The sequence below is a fragment of the Caloenas nicobarica genome, chromosome 3 (assembly GCF_036013445.1).
Source record: "Caloenas nicobarica isolate bCalNic1 chromosome 3, bCalNic1.hap1, whole genome shotgun sequence".
NCBI lineage: Eukaryota > Metazoa > Chordata > Aves > Columbiformes > Columbidae > Caloenas > Caloenas nicobarica.
In genome coordinates this window covers 52,198,307-52,225,371 of record NC_088247.1, presented here as the reverse complement: position 1 = coordinate 52,225,371, position 27,065 = coordinate 52,198,307, and the positions used below count along the sequence as shown (strand labels likewise).

Sequence of the window (27,065 nt, the reverse complement as noted above, 5' to 3'; positions counted from 1 at the left end):
CTATGTAAACCTACTTAGAGCAGGTCTTGTTGATGCATGAAAAATGCTTCTGACAGCCTGCTCCCACCTGCACTGAGGTTTCCAGCTTCACAGACTTGCTGACCCACAGTGAGCAACAGCTGGGAAATCAAGAAAATGCTTTGCTATTGATGGGAAAGGGAGAAGAAAAGGAGTAGAGGGCTAGGTTTGGTTTTCAGAGCAGAAGTTGCAGAAGCACACTGTTGGCATGATGAGCCAACAGCAAGTACATGAAAAATGAACCTGCAGAAATGCTTATTAAATACACAGTTATTTCCAAAACCTGTTTTCTTCATCAGTTTACATGTATGGACGGCTTTCCACTGATCAACTTACCTACAATACATGTACAATTGGCTTTTCTTGGTAAATGGGGTTTGTGACTGATCAAAATGCTACACCACTGGTATGTCAGCCACTTGGGACGTACTCTCAGATAACCATATTCTGACACCCTGTCACAAATGGACAGTTTATTGTGAAGAAGACAGGAAAAGTGGTTAAAAATGTATGCATGTGTATGTAGAGATAAATACATGCACACTCATTTGTGTATGTATACATTATATGTAGGTACACACATATTCTTTCTCGTTCTCTGGCAACCATAAGGAAAGTCCAGAGATGAAAATTGTCAGCAACTATCAAATTATTCACTAAAAACTTGGAAAAGGATTATTTTCTTTAAAAAAAACTCTAGTATTTTGTTGAAGAATTGTCTCAACATAAAGCCAGTGTTCAGGCCAGTAGATAGTGTTTCTCTGAAACCAGAAGAGGCAAGAAGCTGGTTCTTCTTTCTCTCCTGGAAGACACAGCAAGTGGCTGTTTGCAGAAAGCACCTGCAAGGGAACACTTCTCCCACCTCAGGCTGCAGCTGTTTCTGCACCATGTACCATGGGGTTACAAATGGTGACTGGAGACATTGGCCAAACCTATGGGGAAAAAACCCGGAGCACTGTTCATATAGCGGTGTTTGGTGGAAGTGTAACAGCTGCCCATACTTTGGAGGAAAGCTGGTTTCTATCTTCTAAATATCAAATCAGTGGTCCACACCACAAAAAGTACACTCCCAAACCCACTGTTAGTTGTCTGTGTTATTTCAAATTCCAAGGCAAATGGGACTGGGAACATTTACAACCATCAACAAATATTCTGGACCTCAAAATGTCACTAAACTGTCTTGAAAAAAATTTGTTTCTTTTTCCCCAGTTTTTGCTTACCTCTAGAGCAGGTTGGAAAGTTACAGTTTTTTCCTGGGCCCAATTTTTGAACAAATAGGAAAATATTGAACAAATAGGGAAATATTTTGGAAAAAATATTCCATCTTCATTACACTTCTGGAAAACTTCTTCTGTGGCCAACCTCACCTGTGCTGGAAGATTACATCTGGTAGTGAGTGAAGTTGTTGGAAATAAATTCTCAGTGCATATGGCACAATCTTAATCTAAAAATGAACGGCTGATTGAGGCAGGCACAGGGCAGGGTAGGAAAAAAATGGGATTAATTAGGAAAGTAATAATTTAGAATTAATGCAGTGGAAGGTCATCAGGGATAAAAATAGTTTTTCGCCACTTCCCCTTTCTACACTTTTCTGGATCTGTCTGTTTGCCTCTGGTTGAGTGTGATATGAACAGACCCTATGATGCGAGATAGGGCAGCTGGGCACTGCATGGGGTGGTTCTCAGGGAATTCTTCCTCTGGCTAAGCTTGCTGGAGGGAGTATGTTTGGATTATAACCTTTCATGGGTTTTGGTAGCACTCTTGATTTGATCTCAAGTGCTTCTCATGGTGGGAAAATCACAAATCTCCCAGGTGTAGAGGAGGCTTCAGTCAGGTAAAGGGTCTGTTCTAATCATCTAGCATGGCATCTCCAAATGCTTGCATGTCAACTGGGAGCTGTGGAACATGATCCCACTAGATCTGGCTGTGTAGTGGAAATGGATCTATCAAGCAAAATATATGGGCCATAATCACCCCTGTCACTGCTTTAAAAAAGCTGAGGATGAGAGGATTTCTGTTTTACTACTGGTTTGGGAGGTGTTCAGAATGAAACACTTCTGACTCTTTGCTCTTCTTTTGCCACTGGGGCAAAATCTAGAGCAAAGAGCAAAAAATTAATCTGGAATTAGTTTAAACCTAGATACCACTCAGTGATTTATAAACTCTTAGTTCAAGAAGCCTGAATGCAGACATGGAGCAGAAAGCAATCCTGTAGCCTTGGCCTTACCCCCAGTGAACAAAGTCTCATCCAGTGACTCCCAAAAGGCTATTTTAGAAAGAAATGCTTGAAGTAAGATGTAGAAATAGGGATCTCTGTAAAATGTACTTTTAAAGACTTTCTTGTATACATTGGTTTCATGTTATATAATGGCATGTGAGACACGCTCTGCCCCCATCCGAGGGCTGAGCCCTTTTCCCTCAGTGCAGTATGGAGCGCACACAGTCCTGGGCTGGTAACAGCTCCGTGCTTCACTTGGATGACATATTTTGGAAGACATTGAGAGACTGGATTCGAAACAGATATAGAGAAAATAAGAAAGATGTAATGTGTAAATGAATATTTCACGCACGTCCAAATTATGCCCGGACAAAATATTCTTGTGAGAAAAATAGCAGAGTGCAGGGAGAGAGGAAAGTTCAGTTTGGTGGGGTGGACAAAGAGCCAGCTCAGGCGGACTCGGCCGAACAGCGGTTACTTGGCTGTAAAAAATGGACATGGCAAATGTGCTTCATTTTCTAAAGGCTCCATGAAACTCCAGGGAAAACAGAGCGTTCACAGAGTGGCTTTGCAGACAGCGAGAAAGTTTCATTATTATTAGTCATATGCTGAGGATGTCAAGGAATTTGAAGGCCGCACTCTTTGCATTTTTAGAGGTTATTAATGAAATAGCATAGCAAGGTGAATTACATTAAAATATTTTTCTAACCATTCCAGAAATCTTGGTCCAAGTTGGCATAAGGGGGCTGGCAAGTGGTGAACTTTTGACCGAAGCTCGGATTGCCGGGAGACACATCCTCCTTGTTAGTTTCGGGTGACAGTTCACTGTACTAGAGGGATCCACTTGTGTGTAAAGAGGCGAGTGGGGGAGGAAGATTTAGCGCTGCATTTTCACAGGGGCAAGAAATTCCATCCAGCTCAAATGTGTTTTGGCCCACTGCCCGGCTCCTTGTCAAACACATGACCATCACTCGGCTTCCTATTTCTAGCCTGAAGTTGGATCCTGGGGATAAGCGAGCCCCATTAGTGGTTAAAATTAGGCAGCCAAGCTGTGACAACACATGCTGACTCTCCAATAGAGGGTAGACATATTTAAAAACCAAAAAAGCACTAGACGCACCAAGATTTAATGTCAGTGCCATGTGTAATTCATCAGTTTGGGCTCCTATAATTCGGATAGCAGATGATCTACTTCATGAAAAGGACTTAGCAGGATTTTCTGGCTTTCTTCTGACCAAGGGCTTCCTCCAATAATTGCAAAAGATAAGATTATGCCATTAGTTTTTTCATGGTGGAAATCCATAGCTCTGGCTTCTCACCCTGTCATGATCTAGTTGTATGATGGACAGCTCCTGACCTGAAAATGATGAACCAGGACATCTGGTTTCTACAAGGCTGTACTTTAACTGGGAAAATTTGTTTCCAGTTGAACCATCAACGGACTAGCTGGTTAACAAGCAGACATTTTGGGTTGCTCAGTAATCAGAAGTTTCCGTTTGCCAAAAACAAGTCCGTCAAAATGTTTATGCCTGTATGGATGACTTTCTTGGATGCAGCACTCTGATAGCTATTGACACTTGCTTCTGTTCCTATCACACCTACCTCCATCTGTTTGGCCAGTGACACCAGCCATGGCAGCCTGGCAGGCAAGGTCCTGCACAGCTCTCTGGGATTTATCATGCTTCCCCATAGCCTGAGATGCTCTCCTTGAATCCATTCATGGAAGACCTGGACATGGACACCAGGCACAACAGCCTGAGCCGGTATGAAACACCCCTCTGCAAGGACAGGTATCTCCTCTTACAGCAAAGAAGACGCTCAGAGAGCTCTCTGGAGGTGGGGATAGGAAATGCCCCATCAGATCTCTACTGGCTGCATAGAGAAATAACTAACTTCTCAGGGAACTAATCCCCAAGCTGCTTAAAAATGTGTATGTCAAAAAGAAGACTAAAGTTTTACCTGGAGAAAAACATGGTAGGTAATTCAGGCTTGAGTAACATAATCAATGTAGAAAGTTCTGCTAAGGAGACAGCCTGAGATATGTTGCTCTAACAGAAATTTCCAAGAGGTCTTCAGTTACAGCACAAAGCAAGATACTTGAAGTTAATAAGAAATACACTTAGTAAACAACAGAGCAATAAGAAATGTGCCTGCTGTGCTTTTGCAAATGTCTGCTGGTATTAACAGTCTGGTATTTTAAATGCTTCCAGTCTAATGAAAGCTTTGAAGCCAAAGGAAATACATCTGATACTCACAGGCTGGTTACTCTTTGTGGGTATAAGCGATGCTGCAGAGACAGAGAAACTCCAGGTGATGACTCAGGTGTGAAAATTTGCAGTACTCTTTGGATGGGAGGATGCCGAGGCAGATCCACATCAGATACCCCAGCACAGCATTTCCAGCCCTACCTCAGGGCTCAGTGAAGTGCAACTGGCTCCAGGTCTGCATGCAGCATGGTGTCTGTGCCAAATAAGCCCATGCAGAGCCAGATAAGGGAACTTGGGTATTGAAGCAGCCACTCCAACCCTAAGGAAGTAACCTGGCACCATAGAGAGGTGGCTGTGCCTGTTGGCACCTGAATTTAGCAGTCACCAGGCATGTGTGCATGGGTTGGTGTTTTAGTACATTGCCATTGCAGTCAGGTTAATCAATCTGGTCCAGGCAAAATATGGCACACGGGGTTGACTACTGTCTGGACAGAGATTAATTAAAAAAGCATTATACCTTCAGGTCTGATGCACCAATCTCCTTTCTTTTCTTTCTCTTTTCAGTACTCTCCCCCCCCGCCCAGTAAGCAGGGCCTCAGCCGGCTTTTCTGCTGTGCTCAGGTGTCCGCTGTGCCTGACCCACAATATGCCAGCAAATTCCCTGAACTCACAGGGTGCCAGCAGCTGCCACTCAAGACAGGAGATCAAGAAAATTCCAGACAAGGCAGAGTCGGCCACTCCAACTGGCAAAGGGGCTGTCACCAAGGGGAGCAGGCTTAGAGGAGCTGCTGGAGTTAGACTTGGTGTGTGATTATACTAACATCCTCATTAGTGGGATGTTAAATCTTAAGATTTAAATCTTTTGCTTGGTATCCTTCAGTCAAGTTGTATGAAATGTTTTAATAGCAGAATCTGAAGTTTCAAGAAGTGTGTAAAAATCTATCTTCAACAGTGCCACCTTTATTTAAAAGATACAGGGCTTGCATCTTTTAGCGTACTCTTCTTTGAGTCCATTAAAACACACATTATTACTTCCGTTCTCTCAACTCTGAACATTTGACTCCCCTTGCAAGAAAAGTGATGTGTTTGCTTATTAACATAAATCTAAATGCTGACCTTCCAGGCATCACTCAATGGTTTGTGATTGCTTGGAATGATAAGCTATTACAAGAGGTGCTACAGATTCCTCTCTCCTGGGAAAGTAGCTTAGGATTTTGAATTGTTCATTAAATCATAACTTCAATAGCTTTCTCAAAATAGAATTTTCTAGTTCTCTTGATATTCTTTTTTATTTTCTTTTTTATACAAAATCAAACTTTCTACTTAATTTCATCACTACTGTCATTCTGCTCAATCAAAGAGAAAAGGTGGTATTCAAGAATTGGTTTGAATGTGCTCTTCTGTGAACATGATGAAGGAAAGATAATGTTTGTTTGGCTTAAGACTATGGAAAAGCAAGGACACAAAAAGGTCACGAATGTCTAGGGGAGGCCAGAAGATTGATTCCTCCTTAAATACTCTAGCATCTACATTACTTATTTGAGTTGAGCTGCTAAATAATTGCAAATGCCTAAGTTTTTATTGAGTAGGAGGGCTTTCTGTTCCATTTTTTTGAATCCATTTTTGTTGCTCTTTGGTCTCACCTTCCTTGCTTGTTATTGCCAGTTGACCTGAGCAGTATTGGCCCAGCTGCCATTTCCTGCCACCCCTGAGTTGCTTCCTACTTCCTTTTGACAGTGCACATCCTATAGCAAGAGTTTAATGGAGACTGACTTTGCTACTGGTGAATGAAGCAGCATGCTGATTGTGGCTTTCTGAAAAACTTTAAAAATGTATATCAGTGTAGATGTCCAAAATGTCATTAAGGAGCTCTTACACAGACATGACGAGCCTGTGGTCTGATCCTGGTCACACACAGCTATTCATCTCAGTCTCCACAGTAGTAATAAATGTCATCTATATACAGAAGCTACTCATGTATCTCTTTTGGCTGACATTATTGATGCTTGTTTTTCTGGATACATGTATTGACTAATTGCAACTGCCGATGTTTTAAGAGTCAGATCAAACAGTAAAAACTGATGGTGGCTAAGTGACACTCCGAACTCCCAGGGCGCTTGGCAATATGGAAGAATGTTTTCCATTGGTTTGACAGAACAGTGTATTAGACTTATCATGGAGATAATATTCAAAAAATGTGCTCATTTGCTACATTTATTCCTCTAAACATGCTGTTAATAGCACTATTCCCTGAAAACAACTCTTCTCTGCATCCCTCGTAAGAAAAGGAGCTGATGGAACGGAGGAAAGAAAAGCAAGAGGTTTAATATGGCACCTTGCAGACTGCTGTGAATTATTATCATAGTTCAACTCCTGCCTAAATCTTGTGCAGGCTGGAGCTCCTTAATCCATACTTGACCTCACCCACTTGGCAAGGAACTGTTCCCAAAGATGGCCAGTTCAGGTTGACCAGAGGAGCTTTCTCTCCATGGTCAGAACTGCTGGTGAACCTTTCTGGTTCTTCTTCTGCTCTGCCACCCTAAAAGGTTGATGTCACTTTTCTGGTTCTTCAGCTCTTCCAAAACCAGCTTCAGAGACAAAGAGCTGAAAAATGTTTCCAAACTGATGAAGAAAATGGGCTCAGCAGCCTCCCCCTTCAAAACATTTATTTTGGAAAACAAGAACCAGTCTATAGGGTGAGAGGAGTGAGCTTACCAGGGTAATGCAGGCTTTTTGAAGAAATACTAGAGTAATGTGTCTTTGATACGAGAGAGCAGGTAAGGATGAATGAAGAAATGATACATTCTAAATTCTGGGAAGCAGGGAAGCTAGTCTGGAGGTAAATAGGTCCTTGTCTGTGCTTTGTCTTAGAGAAGAATTTGTTTCTTCACCCTTTTTCCCTTAGGCTACACGCACATGCCTGTATTCCTGCATGTGCTACATTTTACATAAGCTTTGCTTTTTGATTAATTTTCCTCTCATAGAAGCCATCCAAGTCAATATTCTGACTGCATTAATTTAATATTCTACAGTTTCAGTCGTATTCTCTGTAGTTTTCCTTGTTTGTTGCTCATAAGGACTAAATGTGCCTCACAAAGGCATTGTAACTATCACATAATGCAAACCATGTCTCTGCCACAAGTGTCTGGGTGGAGCAGGCATCTTCTTCAACCTCATGTAACTACTTTTCAAGAGTGCCTGTAAGTGCTTACCCATTTTGCTGACACAGTCATAATTAATCAGCACTCACCTGACCTGGTATAGAACACACTTTAATTCACTTGACATTTAATAACCTGTTATCCAACACCTTGCTTGTGTCCTCCTTGGCATCCTGTCTATTCTAAGCATCCTGTATTACTAAGAACATGTGCATGTCACATTCATATAGTTCTGACTTTTAACATTTTCTCTGCCAGTCCCATGCAGCATCCCCATTCTTCCCCCCTCCTCTCCGCTACTTGCTTACCCTGAACATGACTTCTGAGTCACTGCACATGACCTTCTTATTTCACAGAATCACAGAATGATAGGGATTGTAAGGGACCTCAAAAGATCATCTAGTCAAATCCCCCTGCTAGAGCAAGAACACCTGGGTGAGGTTACACAGGAAGGCGTCCAGGCGGGTTTTGAATGTTTCCAGAGAAGGAGACTCCACAACCTCCCTGGGCAGCCTGTTCCAGTGCTCTGTCACCCTCACTGTGAAGAAGTTTCTTCTCATATTTAAGTGGAATCTCCTGTGTTCCAGTTTGTATCCATTGCCCCTTGTCCTATCATTGGTTGTCACCGAGAAGAGCTTGGCTTCATTGTCGTGACACTCACTCCTTACATATTTATAAACATTCAGGAGGTCTTTTGCTCCAACACAGTGTATCTGATGAGATGTTTGGGTTGCAGTATTTTAAGAAGCTCTTGTCTTTCTGCATTCTCCAGACTCTAATGAGTACGAGGCAGTTGTGTGTCAGGTAGACACTGAAATGAGCCCACTACCACTGTGATGTCTCTGTCCTTGCCATCCCATCACATCTGATCCACAGGACTGCATTCAGTGAAAGGCAGAGGCTTGGTCTCTGCTTATTGATACAGACTTTTTGTTAGTGGAAAAAAGGTATGGTTCTCCTAACAAGCTGCAGCTAGCAGCAAGTCATCAGTATTGCTTGTAAAGTTTGGAGTAGTAAAGATGGAGAAACTTTATCCACTAGTTAATCTCTGCCTCCTTTTCTCTTGCCACAATACTGGCAGCACTTGGGTTGCTGTTCTGCAAGGTTGAGTGGGGCATACAACAGGAGGCATGGCTGGCGGGGAGAGGCAATGTGTCTTCCCACAGCTGTTTCTGGAGCTCTTCTTGGTCCACTGTAGCTATACCTTCAGGCAGCACTCCCCTTTCTAGTCTGCAGTCCAGGGAGCACATCCTTTATTCCCACCTGAACCTGTGAAGTAGCAGGGCTTCATCTCCTCATCTGCAATGGGTTTGTCTGTTCCTAAAAGAGATGGTCTTGATCCAGTGCTTATTCTCCACACATTGCCACTGAGCAGTTGCCACCACCATTCAATCCTAGGATGAAGCTTCATCTTTGAATTTCAAGGTCTTTCTGGAAAAAAGTTCTTTCCTCATATCTATCTGGTAAAAAGTTCTTTCCTCATATCTATCTGGTAAATGAAACAAGTAAAATCACAGGCATTATTTATTTACCCTGCACTTTCATTAGACCTCATGTAGGCTCTTCAGAGCACCAAGGCTTACTGCCAGGGAGAGGAACTACAGTCCAAGTTTGTGCACATAACTCCAGACTTACTCTAACACCACCTTTGTTTTTCAAACATACGCTCTAAGCTGGCAGATATTATTTAGTTACCCTCCATCAAGCACCTGACTCAGGCTTGCAGCCTGGAAAAAGTAACCTCATGTTAGGCTTTGTGGATTGCCTAAGAGCCTGATATTCCTAAAGTTCCTCTGCAGCCTTCCTAGTGAGACCTCATGGTGGTGACATACACTTATTGCCTGATAAAGAAGGGACACAGAACAAGAATTGAAGACGGCCAAGGTGGCTGTCCTTCTGGGATGTGAAACAGAAGTACGGTATCTGTCCTCCCATGGAGATTACAGGGAACTCTTCCCTCCAATTCATCATGACATAATTTTCCTATGGGCACTACAGAATATGTTGACAATTAAATGTAATAGTAGAAAATTCTTTTGATATGTGTAAGTGATGCCGCACAGGTGGAAACGTGAACAGAAGCTTCCATCTGCAAAAGCAAAAGTCAAGTGCTTGTCTTCTATTGACAACACTTTATTTTTTAATATTCTGGAAGGACAACAAGTAGAAATGTCACATCTAGGCTGGGGCTGAGAAATCCAAGTCATCCAGCTGGACAAAGGACAGAATACTTGACCATTTAAAGGTGTGGAGTAAGAGTAATATGTTGGGGAATGTTTTAAGACAAATGAGAAAGGAGAGGAATGGAGATCATTGGGCAAATATATCAGGAAAGGAAGGCAGATATTTCAGATTCATCCTGGAAAGGGCAAACATTATGACTCTCCATGAATTTGGGCAGCATGGAAGCTACCTGAGTAATTAATATAAGACATGAAATTGCATCTATGAGTTAATTCAACTTTCCTACCCAAGGGACTGCAGCGTGGCATGTCGCATACTCAGCATGTCCACTACCAAGAGTGAATATTGGACTACGCTTATGTTTTTACATCCTTCTTGGCAATCTTTTTGCTTTCAGCCTCTGATTAAAGTTTGGACAGGGTATAGAATACACGAAAAGATGTTTCCAGGCCTGGAAGCGAATGGCTGCGGGAGCTTGGTTTAGTTGCAACAGATTTAGTAGTGGTGTCTACAGTAGGCTTTGCAACTGAGCAGTGTGTTTATTGTTCATGTCTTTGAGTGCTGACATGTTGGCGAAGCCCAGACAAGGTAAGACCACCACTTGTTAAGCAGATATATTGTAATATAATGACTTACACTTTTCCCTGTTTAACCTCATAAGTGACATTGTCATTGCATACCATCTTGCTTTGTAAATCCCAAAGATAAAATTCACTTCCATTCTAATTTGTCTGGACACAAAACAGAAGTGAGGTCTGCTGGTAACGGTATAATTGAACTACAAATTCTTCTTGCTCAAAGAAATCAGAAGAATACAGAATGATTCAGGTAAAGCTAGAAAACTTATCAACAACTGCTTTAGGATAGGAAGATGCCTCATCCTGGATATTCCTGAAATCCTGCTGCTATATACATTGCTCAACTTCTGTTTTCATAAATCCAGAGTTTACCCCTGTTGCAGACTATTCTAAAGTGGTCTTCTCTGATATATGGATTAATGTCACAAAGCTGGGTGCTGGCAACCTCAGAACTACAACACAGTGAGCTCAGTTATTTCAGGCCCATTTTCCAGGCAGACTATGTAAATTCTTTTAATACTTTATATTCAGGTATAATTGTAACCCATCACTACAGAATGAGAATTTTTTGCCCAGATTGGGGCTTCGTTTTATCTTAAAACTTTAATGTAATAACTTTTCATTGAATCAGTCTTGAAGATGAGTTTGATTAGGAAAAGAAAATCAACCTGTTTGAGCATGTGGAGCAGCAGGCTTCTCTATGAGGAGTGATATCACTGACTTGGTGATACAGTTCTGTGACAGCAAACCCCTTCCTGCTTCACAGCAACAGAAAAAGCTCTTTTCACTCCAGAAGGTGGGCTGTCAGCTGTCTTCCTGCAAGCAATCTGTAGCTATGTTTCCAGCATTTTCCAGTACTCAGTAGTGTTGGTGTGCTATGCAAAATTATCATGGGAAAAGCTGACATCAAGCAGGGGCTAGACCTGGTAGTAGAGAAACCGCCTGTACCTCTCCTTAGGAGTGAGATACAGGAATGGCAAGAATCTCCTGTTTACTTCTGTCTCAAAATTCCCATTAATGCACCCAAGAATGTGCAAGATCTCAGATATTTCTTCACATCAAGTAGCCACAGTTGAGTACTGTCTGTAGATTTGGGACACTGACACATATTCACATGTAGACAAGTGGTTCCACTCCAAATCACACTGGAGCACTAGCTCTTCCGGTTGTCAGTCTAATTCTCCAGTTTTTAAATTTTGCCCAATCCTGGAAATATTCTCCTACAATATCAAAAGTGGTGGAAATTAAAAACATTTAATCTTGCATCTAATTAACAAAATATTACAAACATACCAGTCTTTGAAAGCAAATATGCCTGACATGAATTGTTCTTTCCTAATAGCAAACTGTCTTGTGATGTGTGCAATGTAGAACTTTTCCTATAATTACAATCACACAGGCTGAAACTACATAACTAGAGATTATAGCTCCGCTTCTCCAGAGGACAGGATATTAGCTTTCTATCTGCAGACTCTGACTGCGTGGCCTGGTGTCATATCACAATTTATTCACCCTATTGAAGTCCATTGTGTTTTAAACGCATAAAATCCTAATCATATCTTTACAAGTATTAGCATAAACTGAACCACAGTTTGTCTGGCACTGCTCACAGAAGGAGACGCATCTCTTAGTGCTTCCAATGTACTCCAAATATACTATGGGTGTGTGTTTCACTGTGAAAGTGAAACTAGACAGAATGCCATTTAAAGAATAAAGTGGGGTGACATCACTCCGTTCATCTACTAAATTAGAAGTTTACTCATTGCCTCTTCAGGTCTCAGCTGACCCGATTTGGATTTTAACCAGCAAGTAAACAAGCCCTATTAACAACACTATTCAACACCACTTCTAGCAAGATGCCAATACGCTTATAGTTAAACAGTATTTCAGACCATCAGCACCCAGTCACTAATTTAAAAACTGAACTTTTTCATTCGCCAGGTGGATGGTGCCAGTAAGTCAAAGGACAAGGAAAAATCTTGTAAAAAACAAGAAAGACAGCTGCCAAGGGTGCAATCGGATCAACTTCAGAGTAAGTCTGCAGAACAGAGTGGCATTTGCAAAGGCACCGAAGCTCTCTCATGGCATCAGGCTGGTGGTGACAGAGCCATCTGTCCTGTCTTTTTTGCCCTTTCCTGTCTGCCATTAATTTTCCACAAAGGCTCCAAGCGACAGTCCCCTCATAGTGACCATACTTGGAAACAAGGTGTATGACAGGCAGGGGGAGAATGGCAATAATCTCCAAGAGCCCCTGTGTTATGGCTTGGGAAAAAATAGCGGAGAGTTTGCAAAGTAGCGAAGAAGAAGTGAAAACCGAGAAGATATGCTGACAGGAGGATTCGGCAGGCACGCACCCCCTCGTTACATGCGCCTTTGAATCGCGATGCAGGAGTGGAGGCGAGCTCTTCTGCTGCACGCACTGCTGGCAGTAAACAAGGGAGCATTTCTGGAGCAGCTGCCTGTGTAAGAGGAGAGGTGCCTGCTGCTCTCCCGTAAAGTTACAGTCTTATAGGAGTGTGTATCTTACGCTTCTGAAACTCTCTCATTTCTTGCACTAGCTATGTCCGGCCTTCATTCAGCAAACTGCTCCTCGGGGCAGAAGCCCATGTTTAAAGTCAAGATATTTTGCTGAGCTGGATGTATAACAAGTAAGATTGCATGTCGTACTTTGCCTTTTAAAATGAGCAGTCATCAACATGATCTCAGCCACAATATACATAGAAATTAATATACTTTGCTTTATGTTGAGATTGGTGCTTTTCTTAGCAGTAGGCAAGTCTACACATATTTACAGAGTTTGATTACACAAATTCCAGTTTAGAGATATTCTGCTAAAATTCAGTTCTTCCTCCCCTATATTCAGTTACCATATTCATCATTAAACTGTCTGAGTATCTTACAGTATTGCTTCATTCAATGCAACTAACACTTATCCCACATTTATTGTCATCTTTTCCCCAAGAAGGCTATGTGCACCAGAGGGGTTTTGTTTTCATAGAATCAAAGAATCATGTTGGTTGGAAAAGACCTTTAAGATCATCGAGTCTAACCATTAACCTAACACTGTCAAGTCCAACTCTAAACCGTGTCCCTAAGAACCTCATCTACACATCTTTTAAACACCTCCAGGGATGGTGACTCCACCAGCCTGTTCCAATGCCTGACAACCCTCACAGTGTCTTTCCCAATAACCAGTATTTCCTAATATCCAGTATAAATCTCCCCTGGTGCAACTTGAGGCCATTTCCTCTTGTCCTGTTTCTTACTGCTTGGGAGAAGAGACCCTGGTATCTTAAAAGTAATATGTGTGCACACATCCACATGCACACACTGCTGTATGACCATGTGTATTAAATGTGTATTACATGTGTATTAAATGATCTGTGTACTTGGAGCAGAAACTATTTCCTTCAGTGCTAGTTGGTGGTTGCCAAGGGAGATTGCACAGGCTGGTTCCTGTGAAAGATCTCACTCCTCTTCTTGCTGAAACTCCTACTGTGTCCAGACTGAGTTCAGCATTTTCTGCCAGTAGGCTTCCTCCAAACTGATATTAAGACAGAAATGTTTTAACGACTCCTGAAGTTTTTTACTTCATCCCTCATTCTGTGTGACTTATCCCTGGAGAGGGTGACAACTGGATGTTTAATAAGACTGCAACTGTACCCAATGATGAGCACTTCCCCAGCCTTTACTCCCATTCCACACTACAGTTCTCAGGACCCAGTAAGATAAATGAGCTCATATGATGAGCTCACATTTTTATTTCACATTATTTCTGTTACACTGGAGATCTACTAGTAATTTGGCAGGAACACAGGGACCTGCAAAGACATGCTTCCTAGTGACTTGTGTAGATATTCATGACAGCAGATATGGCCTAATACTTCTCAGACTTGGTGACTTTGCTCTCATTTTCTTCCTTTCTATTAAGAAAAGGAGGGAGATATGTAAATTGTATTATCCCAACAGTGCCTGTTTTGCTTCCAGAGTAGGAACAATCTTTGATTCCTCTTTTGTTTCAACTTCTGAGATAGCTTCTGCTTAATAAGGTTGGACATCTCTCTCTCTCATATCAAGTGTGTTCTAACATTATGTGACTGACTAAACTATGACATGGTTAAACCAAGTGCTCAGAACAGCTTTTTTGCTCGCAGTTTATTTCATTTATTTTTTGATGTCCCAGGTAATTTCTGCTGGCTTCTAGTTAGAGACAGAGGTGCAAAGTTTCTGTAAGTTTTGAAGCCCAAGAAATCAACGTTCCTCCTCAAGGTTTTTCAGATTTTATTGTACTTCTTTATTTTCTAATAACTAAAGTTTGAAAGGTCAATGTGGGCTACTTACTTGTAATTAAAATGAAATTTTCTTAACTTTAAGAATATGAATTATAGTGTTTAGTTAGAAAAAAACAAGTGTATGTTTCTAGTGGAAATAGTAGAAATAATAGTGTTCAATCCTGGATAGTTTAAGAACACATGAGATGCAAACTTTGCAAGAAAAGTAATGTCTTTTAGCTGCTTGTCTAGCTACATCATCTCTTCCTAAACTTTACGTTCATATATGTGTTCTTTGGGTTCAAATAATGAAAACAGAGCTTATACCTCTCAGCTTTACTTCATGAACATGTATGTGGAGATATTTTTGTATTGCTAACACTGCACAATACTAAGTAATATCACCTAAGGAACAGAGGAATTTTAATAATGTAAACCTGCAAGTTTTCCAGGCAAGCAACATCATGTGAAAGGCTTAATTTTTATAGAGGGAAAACTGATTGCTTGATGTTCAGGAGCTACATCCTTTAAGAAAATACTCTAGAGGTTCTCTTACTGTTCCTTCCAAGAAAAAGTATCTCTTCTGTGTGGAAAATGTTTCCTTTTCATTTTTCCAAAGCTTTCAAATTTTTTGCACAACCATCCACAGGAAAAAGTGATGAAGAAAACAGCTTCATATTCTGAAGTTCCCAGGTTTTCTGCTGGACTTTTAAGCAGCCTGCAGGGGCCCAGCAGAAATGCTGTACCTCCCATGCAGTCATTGGCAGAGAGGATGTCACTGGTTGCAGCATGTGGCAGCTGTACAGGAAGGCAAAGACCAACAGTGTTATCTTGCCTCTTCTGCTTCACTCATCTGGAAGCTGCTGTGGAAATACTCCTTTACCCTGAAAAAAATGTGACTGTACTTGGTTAACACTCAGGATTCATTCAGAGACTTTTTTGCATCATCCTTACGCTTGTGGACCTCCTCAAAGTTTAGATCTGAATTCAGTCCTTGGGAGTGCCAAGATGTACAATTTTGTCCACAGATGACACCTGGGGATGCCAGTGACTAAGTAGCTTTGTAGGTAGTGTCCAATGGAAAGAATTGAACTGCAGTTGACCATTCTGTCTATGCTAAGGTAGGCTGTCCTTTAAATCCCCTTCTAACTTTTTTACAGATAAGTGAGAGAGAGGTTCAGCCTGGAATCAGATCTAAGTAATCTGGGTTATTCAGGACATTCTCTGGCCAAGAGTTGTTGAATATGACATTGTAACAATTGTTTGGCTACTTATGTGTGAGGTGTTTTATCTTCCTCCATTTATCTCATTAGTATTAGTGTTAGAGTTAGTGTTATCTTTCTGTTAAAGGGGAAGAACCCATGGCCAGGAAGAAAATATACAAGCACCCTGCCCTTGAATGAGTGACTGAGATGGAGTGTCTGAGGCCACCAGCAAGGGCTTTGCTGTCATGGGGTGACCTGTAAACACTGACCACACGTGGCCACAAAAGCCTGGGCTGTGCCCTGTGCTTTGAGGTAGTCTGTCTGACAGAGAAGAGAATGTATGAAAACCACCTGTGTCCTTGGGGACTCCTGGCCTCACCCTTTGGTTGAAATCTACCTCCAGTAAATCAAATCTGGATGGGGATGTCCCATCCATCGTTCTTCCATCTTATTGCCTGGAAAAATCCCAGGGCCTAGCTCCCTTTAAGTGGTGTGGGACTACAAGGGCTGGAAACTCCCCCTGGGTGGAAACTGTGTCGCAGGGCTGACGGTGGGTTTTGTGTCCTACTGTCAGACATGGCCAAAGGAGAAGCCTGTGTCATCTCACCAGGAATGTGGACGGGCTGGGAATGGAGGAGCTGTGCCCGGGAGCTCACTCTTGACTGCGCGGGGTCTGCTCACCCTGTGAGCCCTTGCTGGTGTCTGGGAACGCCAGTGACCACACAGCTTTGTAAGTTGCCTTGGAACATTATGTTTGTTGGAAAAAATGAAACTGAAGTTTACTTTTTTGCTTTTACTATGGTAAGCTGCCCTTTGAACCACGTTTCAGCATTTTGGGAATGTAGCAGCAGTGGTTAGTGTTGTGAGACTCAGCATTACTTGATTTCAGGAGACAGAGGGTCTTCCAGATAATTCATATAGCCTTGCAATGGAAAATTTCATTTTTCCCACTGATGCAATTGCTTTTCAAATCAACAGCTATTTTGCACATGTCTACATTAAAATAATATGCATGCAAACTGTAACTTATTATTATTACTATTTACAGGGTGGGGAGAGAATTACCAATGTACATGAAAGAAATTTATTAGCAGCTGATAGTACTGAAAGCTTTGCAATATCTTATGGCACAGTACATTGGAGGCAAATGCCAGAAATGAGAAAATTGGTAGTTACACGAATTATTCAGTTAAATACAAACTGACAAGACCTGAAAGTGGGTCTGCCTTGTTACCACCACTTACCTTATTGTGTCAGGGTCATTTTTATCTGCAGCTTGGGCTTGAATTGGGGGACAAAATGAGTTTAAAATACGAGTCCCTACAGCTGAAGCTGAAGAGCTGCTTTAACATATTTCTGTACACTGTGAGGTGGGCCTACACACAGGAACTGATTACACAGATAATGAACCTCATTTTGATATTAGATATTCCTTAATATTCTGTATTTTTTATGACCTGAATGTTATCTCAAACTGTTCTCGCACATGTGCAATGAAAGGTCCTTACAAGCAAATGCACCAAAATCAGGGCTACTCATTGTCAGAAATTCCTGCTTGCTGCTGATGCTAGACCTCATCTGCTGGTGGTAGTGCAAACAAGATGTCCAGACATACAGGAATGGCCAGGAAGATGCTGGCAGTTTTGGGTTTATATGTACAAACACGGGTGTGTTGCTCCTCATATAGTGGACTATGTGTTGGCCATCACTTGGAGTGAGCCTGAAAAGATTCTTAATTCAGTGGTTGCCTGAAAGGATTCTTAATAACCTAAGGAGGACAAATTGTTTTGAGTCACTTTCATTGAAGATGGAAAATGAATGTTCACAGGAAATCTCTAAAGTATGCTCTCTGGAGACCATAATACTTGGATTTACTCTTCACCAAAACTGCCCACTCAAATAAAAGACATGGAGAATTCACAGAGTCATGTGGCTTTTGACAAACTGAGAGTTTGGGGCAGTTTTTTCCCAAAGAATATTTGTAGAATTCATCCCTTAACCAGTTTCACTCAGCTAGATGTGTTTGAGGGAACCCTGTTGCTTGACTGTAATCTGTAATCTTCCCTTCCTTTGGTAGAATGACAGCAGAGGATTAGCAGAGGGAGAGTAAGATCGCCCAGGAAGGTGGAAGTGTACAATTAGAGGATGAAGTTACATTTGCATTAAATGACTGGAAACCTGTGGTCCAGGCCATCCATGATCAAGGCACTTTTAGTACCTGAGCTGACCGCTAAGTTGGAGAAAGTTTGAAGCACCTACATGGTTTGAGACATCAAGAAATTTTACTACATAAGTGTGGATAACACATGCAGGACTATAGGCCAGGAGCTATCCTGTACAAGGGGAAGGTTGGATTTGACAAGTGAACTGAAAAGAGATTTAGAGATCCTGGATGGATACAGTGATGCACAAATAGAAGTTCATGAGGACATTGCTTCATGATTATGTAATGGAATTGGTAGCTGTCTATAATTGTCCAGCTGGACTACTTAAATGAACTGAATAACTAATTGAACCTGTCTCATGTTATAAACTTTTTTCATCTGGGCTTTTTCTCAGTGATCCCTGTAATATCATCGTGCCTAATTTTAGCTGCCATTTTCCCCTTGAAGATATTTACCAACACGGCGCCCTCAGCCTGTTGTAGTACAGGAAGCTGGGGCTGCAGGATGTCTCTCTAGGCTGAATGCTCTCCTGTCAATGAGATCAAATTATAAGTAGCTGCACTAATCTGCCTATCATCAGAAATAGCCAAAGAAAAATGCACAAATGTAAACATAAAAGGGAACTTTCATAATTTGCATACTTGTCATAGTTCACCATAAATCAGCCTAAATGCCAGCAGGCTTGTTCTTTTTGACACGATCTGGAAGCTAGCTTCACTTGTTGACATCTTATCTTCTCACAAGATACTGTACATTAGTAAAGTTAATTGACTAATCATTTTCATCACTGGGAGCGTAAGTAAATAATTCCATCTATTTCTACCTAGGCTTCTGTTTACGGTCCAAGGGTGCCAAGCATTCAGACTAAATGAAAATATACCCTGTAGTAACCATGCACGGCATCCCCCATAACAAGCTGCAGAAACTCTCCGAAGCATTGCTGTTATGTTGTGGGGAATCCTGAGAATCTTAGGCTTAACTCACCATGCCGGCCAGCCTCCCGCAGGGCTGGCCAGGCACAGGCTGGGGCGGTGGGGGGACGCATCTGGGCAGACCCGTGTTAGAGCACTGGCATCTGTCATTTTTAGGGAAAGGGGGCAGGTCTGCAAGTAATGAATTAGCGGTGGCTGGGAATGTGCATGAGACGATGTGGTAACACGCGCTTCTGCCAGATGAGAGGAGCTGGAGGGTTATCTAATAGCTCATGTTTTCCATCTTTTGATTGTCCCCACACAATCTGCCATAAATATTCTGTTCCTTTGACCAGTTTTCCATAATGGTGGGGAAGGAAAATTTGCTGTTTCTTCTTTCTTCCATATCTTTGCCATCTGGTGAATTAAAGAAAAATCGACTGTGAATTAGACTTTGGCAGTGCATGTGGTTTCAGTGACAAGACTTCAGTGGTGGTGAGAGTTAGTGGTCCTGAACATTTGCCTTAACTTGTGATGAAGATTAATTAGGTGATGTAGGAGCAAGTTATCAAGTTGCTAGCTCCCCATTTGTCCCACAATTGTCCCACAGGAATACAGGACCACGGGGTTTTTTGTTTTGGATTGGTCTGGCTTGGGGTCTTTTTGTTTTGTTGGGGTTTTTTGTTTGTTTGTTTTCATTTTTTTTGGTGGGATTTGTTTGTTTGTTGTTGTTGTTGTTGGGTTTTTTTGCAGCTGTATCTCAGCATTACTTAGGGATTGTTTGATATCTGCAGATTGCCTGTATAGTGTGCTGTGTTCTGTTTCTTTCTTTGTGCAAAATATTACTTCATCTAGAAAAGTGTCTTGGGTTTTCTTTGGGCACTGTGTGTCTAAAAGATACAGCCTGGACACCATCGCTGATTCCTACCACACTGACTTGTTTGTATGACTTGCTCCAGAGGCTTTTCCCTTCATGCCTCCCTAGCCTGTTTAGAGGAAAGTGGGGTCCTGTACTGGCTGGCATATTTCTCTTCTTACTTTGGTGCTGGTTCTTTCTGCCATGACTTCTGCCATCAAGGGTATGGATTAATGCTGGGGATTTTTGCCATGCACAACTGCCTGGTTTGAGACCACCAACTCGTTCTCCCTGCTGGGCTGTAGCCATGAGAGGCAGCAAGTGCTGCCTGCTGCAGCGGACGGCCCCGCTCACACCCAGGATTTACAGGTGAAGGTCTTGCAGAGAAATGCTGAGACCAGAACAGTCCATTCCCTGCCAGACCGTGCCAACCTGGCTGTTGTCAACAGCTTTGGCCTACTTTCTTGTCTTAACCAAACTAAACCCTGACTTTTCTACTCATTAGGTCACAAGAAGTGATGACAGTTAACTACTTCTGCACAAAATGAACTTTAAAGAACAATGTTTGCAGATTTAAAAAGCTGAATTGTAATTGAGAAAGAGACCTAAACACATGCTTAAATATCTGTATATTCATCTGCACTTAAGGAAGGGCTTTCTTGAACAGGTAGGGACCTAAATGCTTCTAGTAATTAAGATTTTAGAACACAGAGTCAGGGAGCTTGCAGCTGTGTGCTCTGAATGTTTAAAATGTATTTCAGCAAATAAAAAGGCCACTTATACTTTACTTTAAAGAAACAATAAGTAACTCCAAGGTATGTTATCTCACACCTATAGCATGTTCCCGTTTCCAAAAGCTCTCATATTAATTTCCCAAATGAAATTCCATTGACATCTTCGTGTGTTTAGCTTATGGACAGTCTTAGTTTGTGAGATCTTTACCACTTTTCTTCTCATTGTAGCATGCAAAAATCTTTTATGTGGCTATATCAAAACACAATCTTGTATGCAAGTCATATTTGCTTCAGACCAAGTTGTCCTCTGAGGAGCAGAGTTGTATAAAAGGTGTGGGAGGGAGTTAAATGTAACATATAATGGGAAGTCCATTCAAAACCTCTAGCAACTGGAACTAATGGGGACAGACAGGGTTGTGAAATGTGAGCCTACAAGATCTCCACTGAGAGATACCCTTTCCACTTTGTCCTCCCAGGCCTTACTTCCCAGAGATGTTGGGTTCTTTTCTTTAAATTGGTTCAGATATTTACAAATAATAGCAGTACTACAGTGATTTCTTTCTAAAGGTATTTCTTGAAATCCAATAAATCTTCTTTCCAAATAGAGAAAGTATTTCTAGCAGGGCTTTAGGCTGTCGGATTTCTGAACTAGCATGTTGTTTCTTTTTTCTACCCAATGCAGTGAATGGGTCTCTGACTGTGATTTGATTCTCACAGAAAACAAAACAACTTTTTTTTTATCGTTCCTTAATGAAATGAGCATTAATAATAAAAGCTTGTTGCATTAGAATTGGTAACACTTTACCCTTACACAATCCTTAGGGACATAGCAGGTGTTAACAGAATAACAGTATTTTGGGTAGACCTTTCTGTGGAAGGACAGCACAGATTATTGTAGACGATGGAAGAGTCAATATTTTAACAAAGGCAAATATCTGCAGATGAGCATACACTGCGGATTTCTGAGTCTAATTCTGAACTGTTTATATACTGGACACTGAACACTGCACCATCTGAACACTTTGAACATCTGAACATCTATGAACATCTGAACTATGAACATCTGAACACTTTATGTATAGGGGAAATTAAGTAGAGACACTTCTGTCTGTTCTTTCTGGTCAGAATTTAAATTTTGAGACCGGTGTAATCAGCCACTTTTAATAATTGGAGATATGCTTCATTACTTTGCTAGTACCAGACTAACTTTGTGTCAAGCTCAGTATGAGCACCGACTGCAACAGTGTGAGCCTAACTGAGGTTACTGAGTACCTTGTGGTTCTGGACACAGAGGACCCTGAATATGCTGAAAAGGACAAAGCAGCCTCAGAAAGTAGACAGGACAAAGGAATTCACCTGGCTGGCAAAAATAAATCTTTTGACTTCGGAGTTGTGGAAGGAAAGGAGAAGGAGTGGGGAAAAAAAGATGGTCCATTGATGCAGTCATAGAGACCCACAGACATTGCTGAGTGAAGACTAAGGAGAAGGGCAGTCTTCTGGGATGCCATAAGGATTTAGTCAATTGGATTCCGTGCTTGCCTCTGGGCAGTGAGGCATCCCAGGCCAACTACTTTGCATGGATCAGATTTATTATTTTCTTGGCCACTCAGCTGGCTGGAAGATGGGTGGCATGGTAGTGAGAAAGTCTTCTGGACCTAGTTTGGTGTACAGCACCTTTGATATTTACGTTGCATCCTTCTAATAATACCTGAGCTGGAAATATCCCTGATTGCAAGGATTAGGGAAGAGAATAAGGATTAGGGCACTTCCATAAGACTATTCCCTGGTGGCTAAGCTGCTTCAGTGGCAACAAGAGCAAGCAGGGAACTGGGTGTACTGGGAAGTCTTAAGTGCAAATTGAGGGCACTGCAGGCTGTGCTGGAGCAGTTGGAGGCATTTGTAGCTGTGGTGCCAAGGAGAACACTTATAACCTGCACCGTGTTCAAAAACAGTGTTACTGTTTCATTGACTGCATTTATAGCAAGGAAAGATGTTTAAGAACAAAAAGGAGCATTTCCTTTAAATCAGAAGCAGTACTGTGCTCATCTTTCCACCAACATGTTCAGCCAATTAGACATGGAAGAGGAGAATAAGCATAGACTACTGTATGTTTTCACTTTTGTACAACAAGCTTTAATCATCCTACTCACAGTGTATAAATGTTATATCAGCATATAGTTCAAAAATGGCATATAGCTGTAAAATAATTCAGATGCTTTTCTGCCTGGCATAGTCTTTAAATTACACGAGTGTTTCCAGCAAACAAGATCTTCTGTGAGCATCCTTGCTTGAAAATATTGTGCCTTTCCAAAATTAAAGCTCTTGTTCTTTGAGCAGCCAATGTATATTATTGCTAAAAATGCAAAGAGGTGGAACCCCTGTTTTCATGCAAAATTTAGTGCAATCTTAACAAGAGAGTCAGGATCATAATGAAAGCTTTTGTATGGCTGCAACAATTCTCGTGCTGCATAGAATTAATTATCAAGAAATGAAATGTGTGGGTGATGTCAGTCTAGAAATACCTAATCAAGATGTCTGCTGGTAGGTTACCTTCAAACATGTAACCTATTTAACCTGTAACATAATGAGGATAACTGTAAAGCTTCAAGTAGCTTCCTAGCAACTCTGGCTGTTGTTTGGAGATTATTTATGTTTAGCTAGTCTGGTACAAAACTCCAACATGATGCTCTCACCTGCCTGGATGGTTTACAGTTGACTCATAACTGTGATAAGCTTTAGCAAAAATTAGCTATTATTTCTATGCTTTTTAGTGAATTTGCCCAGAACTTGTTTTTGTCTGCTTACAAAAGCAGTATAAACCAAGTTTTGTAGCCCTGCCACCACTCTCCATAGACATGGGACAAAGAAGGGCTCACTGAGTACTGGAAGCACTGAGTTCAGTTCTGCTCTACTTAACAGCTCACCAGGTAACTGCAGAGCTGTGCCTGGAGAGACTGTGTGCCCAGTGTCCCAAGAGATATCTGTGGCTCGTTTTCCTGGGTAAGGATCAGTGTTGTGAGAATGAGTTAACTGACTCCTTCCTTGTACATTTTTGCTAATATGATCTTGTCAAGTTTTCCCTATTTGCAAAATTCTAAGTAGCTCGATTCACCTTTTGCTAAGTAATTTAGCAGCACAAGTTTAGAGAAAGTCAAAGACACTTTTCCTTCTCCTTTACTTAAGGATATAAGGTCTATTAGTTGCACATACAGGGGAAAGCTACACATCCAGCTGTAAATTAAATATTACAATTTAATAATTGTGTTTACCTAGATAAATTAAAGAAATGGACAATCACCAACCATTTTTAGTTTAACAAGGGCAAGTGCCAGATTTTGCACCTGGGACACAGCAACCCTGGCTGTACATACAGACTGTGGAGCAAGATGCTGGAGAGCAGCTCCGTGGAGAGGGATCTGTGGGTTCTGGTCGACAGCAAGTTGGACATGAGCCAACAGTGCCCTGACAGCCAAAAGGGCCACCCGTGTCCTGGGTGCATCCAGCACAGCATTGCCAGCTCGGGGAGGAAGGTGATTGTCCCGCTCTGCTCCGCACTGGTGCGGCCTCACCTGGAGCCCTGTGTGCAGTTCTGGGTGCCACAGGATAAAAAAAATATTAAGCTACTGGAGAGTGTCCAGAAAAGGGCCACAAAGTTGGTGAAGGGTTTAGAGCAGTAGCCATATGAGGAGCGGCTAAAGTCACCTGGTTTGTTCAGTCTGGAGGAGACTGAGGGGAGACCTCATGGAGGCTACAACTTCCTCACAATGGGAGGAAGAGGGGCAGGGACTGATCTCTTCTCTCTGGTGATCAATGACAGAACCCAAGGGAATGGCACGAAGATGTGCCAGGGGAGGTTTAGGTTGGACTTTAGGAAAAGGTTCTTCACTCAGATGGTGGTGGAGCACTGGAACAGGGTCCCCAGGGGGGCAGTCACGGCTCCAAGCCTGTCAGTATTCAGGAAGCAATTGGACAATGCCCTCAGACACATGATGTGAATTTTGGGTTTGTCCTATACAGGGACAGGAGTTGGACTCAATGATCCTTGTGGCTCCCTTCAAACTCAGGATGTTCTGTGATTCTATGAACCATTCACATCACCTTGTAGACTCTACTGTTGCTCTGTGGCAGCCTATAATAGCTCTTTGACAAGCCTGGGAATGCCATTTTTCCAGGGTCAATTTTTCCTAGTTACCTATCCAGAAATTACAGTCATTCAGCTCATCAATATAATTCTCAGCTATGTTGTAGTAGAGAAAACACCGAAGAGGGTTGCATCAATTTAGGACAACTTCACGGGCACCGTGGCTTTCTCAAACCCAGTCTGTAGGACACTGATTAAGAAGGCATCTATTGTATTGGAAAGGTGTTTACAGTCAAAGTGAATGAAATAGGATATGGGTAATTAGGATGGACATACTACTGGAAAAGAAGCAGGGACCGAGCTCCTAATTCCATTTGAAGCTAATTAGGCGGCCTGTCACTTTGATAAGATGTTTGGGCTCACAGAATCTGCTTTGTTGAGGATATTTCTTCTTTAATTGGCCTGTCAATTACAAAGCATCACAAAGTGCTGCAAACTGCTTACAGCCCCTTTTTCAATCTGTCTTACAAAATGCGTCCCAGAAACTGTTGTTTGTTGTTTGTTTGTTTTGTTTATTAAAACAAAAGCAAAACATTAAAATGCATACTCATTGTCATTCTCCTGTTTTATTTTAACTGTTTTTGCTATTCACTTTGACATCTCCAGGACTGAGCTACTGAATTCTTCCACAACTGCAAAGGTAGGAGTTACACTCATGATGCAAGTTGTAATGGAAAAATTAGATGTAAGTTGAACACAGTACATGGGACACTGTGTTGCTCTTTCCTGGGGTGATAAGCCGAGAATGCTAAACCTGAACAACAGAAACAGCAGCATAGATGCCTTACTGGAACAAGACATTTTATATCATTACAGGTTAGCTGAGAAACTGGAAATTAGCAAGTACTTTTTAGAGAGAGTATAGAAATAATCAAGCACGAAATAGCAATCTATTGACCTCTGGTAACTTGATGTCTTGATTTAGGTAACGGCTTTACAAGCTTGACAAACAACATAATGCCAGTGATACTGGACTTTTTATGGTAGTTCAGTAGTTGCTCAGATGAGGAACGGTCACCATGTGACAAAATATTAACAGCTGACCCAAAGGCATGCTTGGTCAAAGCAAAAGCAAGTGTTTTCCATGTCGATATAATTTGTTTCTGTTTTCCTGGCTGAGAAAAACTGTTTGGCTAAATGCAAGGGTGCCGTACACCCTGCTGAGGGGTAGCTTTCCTTTAGGAAACAAAAACCAAGAAGAATTTGCTGTAAACTTACACTGTTGACAAAACCAATAGTGTTAACCGACATATGAATTTAATTCTCGTGTTACTGGGCATGCAGTGTCTGTATACGCATAGAGCTGCAGTAGCCATTATCTAGTCCCTCTTCTTGTCCTTTCCCTTCAGACCATTCAGGTGGTATGAAAGAGTTACTTTTAAAGAGATTTCTATAGGAAAATCACCCTTTTTCTCTCCAAAATGACAGAACAAGCTGGAGAGGGCAGGAGGAGCAGTAAGTGCTCTTTAACTGTGTGCGGAATTAAATGGGTGCCATAAATCCAGGAATAGGTGTGTTATGGATGTGGATGTCGAAAATTAAGTCACTATTGGCCCCTAGTAGCTATTTAAACTATGTGAGATTTCTGGCTAAACCAAATCCTGTTTCTCTGCTCTTGTGAATTGCAGCAAAATGTCCTGATCTTACAGGATGTGAAGTGTGTTCTGTAAACCAGCATTTGTTTGAAAGCACTCAGCCCTGTCTCAGACCTGAATGGAGAACAGTCTGCTTTAAGATTTTTTCCAAAGTTTGGATTAGGAAGAGAAATATTCATTTCCTCTCTGGATTTCCTTTCCTTTTTTTCCTGAGGCCAGGTTCTACTAACACATATTCAGCAGCTTTCCTCTGCAACAAAATGTTTATATGTTTACAGCTTTTGCTTCATTTTCAGACATTTCAGCTGGAAGACACCTAGAGACCTACATCAATCATCCAGTCCAACAGCCATTTCAGGTTTTTGCCGTGACTCAGGTTCGAAGTGAGGTGGCTGCAGCCATGACGCAGACTAGTGACCACTCTGCAGTCACAGCCACTCAGCGTCTGGTGCCACCACCGTGCATGGACATTGAAAGCTCTCTTCTTATTCTGATGCTATGTCTAGTGGTGTGACTTAAAATTTGATTTGGGGAGGAGAATTTAAAAAGCTAAATAAAATGATGACTCAAAACACTACACGTTTGTCAACCCCTTGAATAGCTGTTTACGCTCTGACTTTTACTATAAATTGGTACCTCATGGCTTCTTTGTATAAGACAGTGAGCTAGTCTAGCAGGATGACCTAGTTATTTTTAAAGCCCGCTTATGTCAATGCTCTCTGTCCTGTGACCATGTTGGCCACCATTATTTCAGGGTGAGGTCAGTCTTTTTCTTTGCTCGGGCCGCTTGCCAGTTTCTCAACACCTGCCTTGAAAGTGAC

At 41.7% G+C, this 27,065-nt stretch overlaps 1 long non-coding RNA gene across 1 annotated transcript; it reads left to right on the top strand.

The window, feature by feature from the left end:
* The first annotated feature begins 16,433 nt into the window (after window positions 1-16,433).
* On the top strand, window positions 16,434-26,770 carry LOC135987769 (uncharacterized). The gene is made up of 3 exons (XR_010606046.1): window positions 16,434-16,572; window positions 25,256-25,289; window positions 26,541-26,770. It is a non-coding gene; the product is annotated as an uncharacterized LOC135987769 (long non-coding RNA).
* Window positions 26,771-27,065: the final 295 nt, after the last annotated feature.